The sequence below is a fragment of the Periplaneta americana genome, chromosome 14, assembly GCF_040183065.1.
Source record: "Periplaneta americana isolate PAMFEO1 chromosome 14, P.americana_PAMFEO1_priV1, whole genome shotgun sequence".
Lineage (NCBI taxonomy): Eukaryota > Metazoa > Arthropoda > Insecta > Blattodea > Blattidae > Periplaneta > Periplaneta americana.
This window is the reverse complement of record NC_091130.1, coordinates 129,060,023-129,066,708: the sequence shown is the minus strand read 5'-3', so window position 1 is coordinate 129,066,708 and position 6,686 is coordinate 129,060,023. Positions and strand designations below refer to the sequence as shown.

Sequence of the window (6,686 nt, the reverse complement as noted above, 5' to 3'; positions counted from 1 at the left end):
GTTGGCATACATGCTTGTTCCAAGTATGGGACCAGTGCCTACCCAGCATCATGATGCATATGGGGAGCTACGATAGGTAGCGAAATCCGGTTGCGATCTAAGAAACAAATTGATGGGCTCTGAACAAGTATGGATTATACAGGGTTGACCGAAAAAGACAGAGAGAATAGGAATTTATGGAAAAACAGAATTGTTAATTGGCTGTAGGAAAAGTTCTGTTCTGTAGAAAACATTTCTAAATAAATAATCAATCAATAAATCAGACAAGATTAATCATGTCAATGACAAAATTTAATGTCGACTGCCCACTACATCACTATATGTATGTATATATACATAACTTGCAAAAATGATGTCTGTAAGTATATCTAGCTGTATGCAACAGACATCAAGAAGATGACTTTTTCTTTTAATACATCTCCCTGACAATCATTCTAACCAAGAAGGCAAGAAACTAACAAACTTAATTATCTTTTCATGAAATTATACCCAAATAGAAGATGTGATTGCATTTTAAATTTATATTTAAGAGAAATACTTACAGTATTTAAATAATATATACCGTACAAATAAAATATGCTGAAAATTTATACCACCCATCAATATTCCAACAATGATCGTTTATAACATTAACCTAAGTTTTCTATACTTTGTAAATTAGGAAATTAATGAGAGCAATTCAGAATTTTATTAAACGGCAAAGATTTACACAATATTTGTAATTTATACGAACAAAGAACAATGTAATTACGTACTGATGAACGGTTTATTACTAACAGATTTTTCAAGAACACTCTACTTCAAAACTTTTAATTTTAGATCTAACTTTCTAAAGAAAATGTCAAAAGTAAATCATTCATTTGCAAATAATCTATCACAAACACGTTATGTCACTTAAAAGTTACTTTGTACTTTCAACATCCACTCCACATTCATTCTTGAAGACAACAATTTTTTTTTTCCAAAGTTATACAGTACAATGAACATTCACAGCCAAAAACAGAGTAATATTAGGCACAAATGTACTTTTTTCTTTAGATGTAACTGCAAAAATGGTATAATAATCAAAATACTCTGCACTTTACCCACTTAACACATTTTTCTGGAGTGTGAACACTTCATATGAAAACCATCACAAAATTTATACGAAGGAAGTCTTTTGAAAGTCTCATGCTCAACTCTTATACAAACTAAAATTCACTCAATTTACCACCACTTAACAACAGATAGAACACTACACGTGGAAAGATACTTGCTGTAATTCTGACAGTTATGTGAGAAGCATGCAATTAGCCAGCTATAATAAAATTGTTTAAATAATGTCTGTTGAAATTTCTAAATAGTATTTGCAGAGTTAATTTGTATTGATAGAATGCGCAATGCTTGTAGTTTCCAATTGATATTGACACAGAACTTGTGGAGATAGTGAACAAAACCGTCATAAATTCTGAAAGTTCACTATCTAGTCCATCATCAGCTGCCATAACCTTTTGGAAACAATAATGAAAGAAATGAGCTATTGGAAAAAAGAGATTGCTAAATTCAGTGAAGAGTACAACAATTCACTCAACCAAATTACAGGATTATTCCAAATTGTCTATAAATAAACAGGAACATATTCTCACACAAAATAACTGAAGAATTTTGCATCTACTTAATATTATTTTCTTAGAAATATTAAGACTCTTATACAAATCCTTTTACTGATCTAAATTAACGTAAAGGGGTCGTTTCAATTTAATCTGAGGTCACCATTAGTTGTTAGAATTTGTGATAATTTAATAAAAGAAAAATGAGGTATAAATGGATATATCAAAAATTAAATTTTGATCTTTTAACTCATTAACAAGATGTTTATAAACACAATGGTCCCCCTCAGTACCTAATTATGTGTTGTAGAGGTTCATTAGAAATGTTTACAGCTGTAATTAGTGTTGTGTGATCTAGTTCCACGCTGAATTTATTAAGGGTGAGAGAGAGTGCTCAGTAAGGGCCCTGTCTATAGTACGGACATTTGCTGCCTTTCAGTCTGACATTTGTTTTGTCAGAGGTAGAAAACATCGATAAAAAAAATTCCCTGGACCTCCAGGTTCAGGGTGCAGCTGGCCTCTCCTATCCCCCAAGCAAATTAGTTGAGGAAAAGTATTAGATGTAAAAATGTTTAGAGGTGCAAAATATAGCTCTAACCATCATTTACTTAAAGGAATCTGGACCATGGATAAAAGGACATATGAATAAATGAACTAATAATAAATCAGAAGAAAATGAAAAATTGTAAAAGAACTAGTTTAAAACTAAATCATTATAAGATGAAAGTGTAATTATTATAATATGGTCGAATAACGAAATATATCTAACTTATGACTAGGAGGCGGATTTTAGCTTATTTGCATGTTTTATTCTTTAGCTGCAAATCATATGCTATCATTACATAAATGCATTTCAAGTTATTTGTAACCAAAGGTCAAGAAGTTATAGTGCATATTCGTATTTAACAGGCTAATGCATATTTCAACTTTTAGTGCATATACTCATAAAAGCATATTTTGTTATTTTTTTTAGCAATCTTGTGCTTAAAGCAAACTTTAGTGTGCGGAAAATAAAAAAAAAAAAGGAATACAGAAGAAAAAGAAGCCAGTGAAACACATTACTACAGTTATATTTTATTTATTGCAATAGATAACAAGCACACAGTGCACTGTTTTAAAGTTCTTTTTTCGTTTCGAAACCCTGGATGTACCACCATTCCTGCAGCTTTGTTGATAACAAGAATATCTTCAACTTCATAAAAAAGCGAATCATTGTGGACAATTCCGCGCCAATTAACAAAGCACTCCATTTATTAAATGCAATGCTGATTCTGTGCAAAAGTATTATTGGGATGGTATAAGGGGTGAAAGCTGAGATTAAAATACTAGATAATCAAAACAAAAAGCTACCTTATTATCTACATTGCACTGCATAAGATTTTGACAGCTGTCATGAGAAGAGAGCAAGCTGTTAGAGCAAGTGTTGGTAAGACTTTTTTTGCGCTCATTACACTCGAATTTCACTATCTGTCAATAATAATAGACACGGTAATACAATTTTCTGTTTTCTACTGCCGAATATTTAATTTCATTATAGTGACAAGAGTGCAGGACAGAAGAAGATATCAGATGATGGACGACATTAAGATATATAGAACATAGGAGACTAAGAGGAAGCCAGAAAATAGGAAAGATTGGAGAATGCTACGTATGTATGTATAGTGACAAATTAGAGAAACTTCGAAAGTGTGTAGAATGCATTCTATTTTAAAAAAGGTTAGCCACAAGAAAATTATTAAATTTGAATTTCAGTTTTATCAACAATGTCTAATGAAAAGTACTCCAGAAGTGTATCGCTTAAGCACTGGGTTGAAACACACGCAACTTTAACGAGTCATGGTGTCTCAATATTATAAAAAAAAAAACCATCAATAATAGTAAACTGCTTAAAATAAAATAAGTTTTTTTACGGTGCATATTTTGTTATTTTTAATGCATACTTCCTGGTTTTCAAGTGCATATGTATACGCATATTTGACTTTTAGTGCATATAAATCTGCCTTCTACTTATGACGAGGAAACAGAAGAAACTGTAAGTATATAGTGACTGAAGTGAAGGTCTCCTAAGCACCAACAATGAGAAAACAAAGTTAAATAATTTCATAACAATTTTATTTTAGGGAAAATGGATACAACAGAAAGGAACATAAAACTTGGTTTGATTCAAACAAGGAAGAAGATACGAAAACAGCTTTTACATGGAGAGAGGTTTTAGAGAAGACAATGGTTTTAATCGTAATAATTTCAATGCAATCTATCAGAATAAGAAGAAGAAGAAAAAGAAAAAGCAGCAGTAGTAATAGTAGCTGAACATTTGTTACAAGGCCTGGTTCCATTTCCATGGTTATGTGTGTACTCAAAACAATACATGAAGTGTCCCTTTATGATGACAAAATCGGTGTATGGTGCACTATCAGAGGTGAAAGAATCATAGCATCAATTTTTTTGAGAATACAGTTGATTCTATTACTTATGTGAATACCATACTAACCCCTTTTTTTTCAGCGAATTAACCGACAGGGAGCATGGTCATACATTTTGTTAACAGGTCTCTACCACTGCCCACACTGCAAATATTTCCGTGAGAGAAATTCACAATGTGTTTCCACAAGAGAGAGTTATTAGTAGGGATTTTCAGCCCCTCAGTCCCACGACCTAACAGCCGCGATTATTATCTCTGGGGTAAATTTAAAAATGCTGTGTACAAGACGAACCTGCACATCATACAAGAACTCAAAGGAATTAAACATGCAAATATGCTGAAATTCTCAAATAAACTACAGTGAGTGATAATTTTCTAAAAAGATGCGAAAAATATGTGGAGAATGAAGGTGGGCAGTTTCAACATCTCACTTGATAATTTGATAAGGAATGAACCTCTTAAATTTGTTTGTGTATTTTTATATGGTTGGTTTGTTTTATTGTTTTACCCTCCTGCTAATCACCGAGACCCGGCTAACTGGCTAACCAAATAAAGAGTGGCGAAAATTTGTGTATTGTTGTATGGTTGGTTTGTTTTATTGTTTTACCCTCCTGCTAATCACCGAGACCCGGCTAAATGGCTACCGGATAAAGAGCGGCGTAAATTTGTTTGTGTATTGTTGTATGGTTAGTTTTGTTTTATTGTTTTACTCTAGCACTCATCACCAAGACCTGGCTAACAAGTGGCATGCTTGCCCAAAGGCAAAACATTCAGTAGAATGCAAAACTGATCACACTGTAGTAATGATTTTATACAAATACTTGCAGTTTAAGCATAACAGTTCCGAAAATGTTACCTAAATGAGGAGAAAATGAGGTTAAAATCTCCTAATTATAAATGAATTTTCTAATTTATTGTCCTACCAAAAACACGTGAATTAATGAAAACTAAATTCCAATTAATATATTATGAACATGTAAAAGAAAATTAACACAGTATTAAGTACCATAAACAGCTAATTCAAAGATAAGATAACGAACAAAAATTAAATGGGAGTACCAGGATGGAATTTATTTATGTGACGCAATAAACTATGTTTATGTTTTGTTCTCCTTGAGCATAGTGGACATTGCAGGGTTGCCTCTTTACCACATTCGAGTCTTAAATGCCGTTTAAGAGTATATTCACAAGCATAACTACGTCCACACTGCTCACAATTTAGAACTCGTGATGGCAAGGCTGACCTAACTAAACTAGACCTCTCCAAATCAGGTATATACGTCTCTATGTTCCGTGCTGTCATTCGTGACTTGCGTGATAGGGTTCCTAAAGCAGACGACATAAAACTTGTTGAATAATTTGCCCTCGCTGAGAATGGTATGATTTCATTTCTATCAAACCTCGCTGTAGTGGAGTGTCGAACAGGAGACACATTGTTGGCATACATGCTTGTTCTCAATGGTGTATCACCAGCTGTTGATGTCTCATTACTGTTATTTCGGGATGAGTTTGATGGCATTACAGAAATTTTTGTAGATGTTACAATGGATTCCAGTAACAGAGATGGAATTGCAGTTGTATGAGCAGAAGTTTCTGGTCCAATCATGTCCCAATCACAACCTGCAAAAGAGAAATTATATTAGTGTCTGTTCTGATACAAACGAATTACAACTTACAAACCTAAGGCAGAAAAGAAATTTCTGCCAACACATAAATACACTTACCACAAATGAATAATAAGAAAGGAAGTATTAAAGAAGATCGCATCACGTAACTGAATATAAATATATTATTTAAAGTGAAGGAGATTATATTTCATACACTGTTACGACAAAAACAGACATTTGACTTATAAAACGAACTAAAAACAAAGTGTAAAGAAAATAAAGAAAGGATATAGCAAATGTGTTAGAACTACTGACAAAGTATTAAAATCACAATTTACACAAAATACAGTAAATTAACAAGACTATAGTTCGATTAAAACAATAACCGACTTCGAGCATTTGATGATGTCCAAGGGTTTACAAGGCAACATCCTTTCCCCTCACTATAGATTGTACATGGAGAAGAGGGCGCAGTAGGAGCAACAACATCAGATTGGTCACAAAGAGAGGGGAAAGGATGTTCCTATGAAAACCCTTGGTGCCTTCAAATGTCACATGTCAACTGTTGATTTAATTCCACTGTAGGAAAAAGGCACATAAACAACATACATCACAGAATATTCAGAATTATTTCTGAGATCAGCTCATTATGAAAGAATTAAATACATAGCATGTAACACAAAATACAGGTAGGTTATTAGTAAACTTTCAAAATTGTTATGAAGTTTTTTTGCTTTTTAAAACGTGAAATTCCATTTCTCGAATTTTTAGTAACTTTGCGGTTCTACTGATAGATATCTAGAGTTGAGCTCATTATGCCTGAACAGAACGCTGCACAGATGATCCAAAAATTAAGTTAGTTCTAAAGTATAAAAAAAAAATAAATAAATAAAGGTCATTTTGTTAGGTATCAGAACCTTCCAGGTGGTGACCAACACAATCCTTTAGTCACAAGATAGTTCCGAAAAACTAAAGAAATTAATTCTGAAATTGAAAAACCTGATCACAATTAAATTCCTGTGAAAGCCTAAAATAGCACATCAGTTCAAAAATTTTTGGAAAGTTGCG

At 32.8% G+C, this 6,686-nt stretch overlaps 1 long non-coding RNA gene across 1 annotated transcript in view; it reads right to left on the bottom strand.

Annotated features, from left to right (window-relative positions):
* Window positions 1–273: 273 nt before the first annotated feature.
* LOC138713739 (uncharacterized) overlaps window positions 274–6,686 on the bottom strand; it is a 39,757-nt gene continuing 33,344 nt past the window's right edge. Inside the window, exon 2 of the long non-coding RNA XR_011335980.1 lies at window positions 274–5,631. This is a non-coding gene — a long non-coding RNA (uncharacterized lncRNA). The remainder of the gene's footprint in view (window positions 5,632–6,686) is intronic.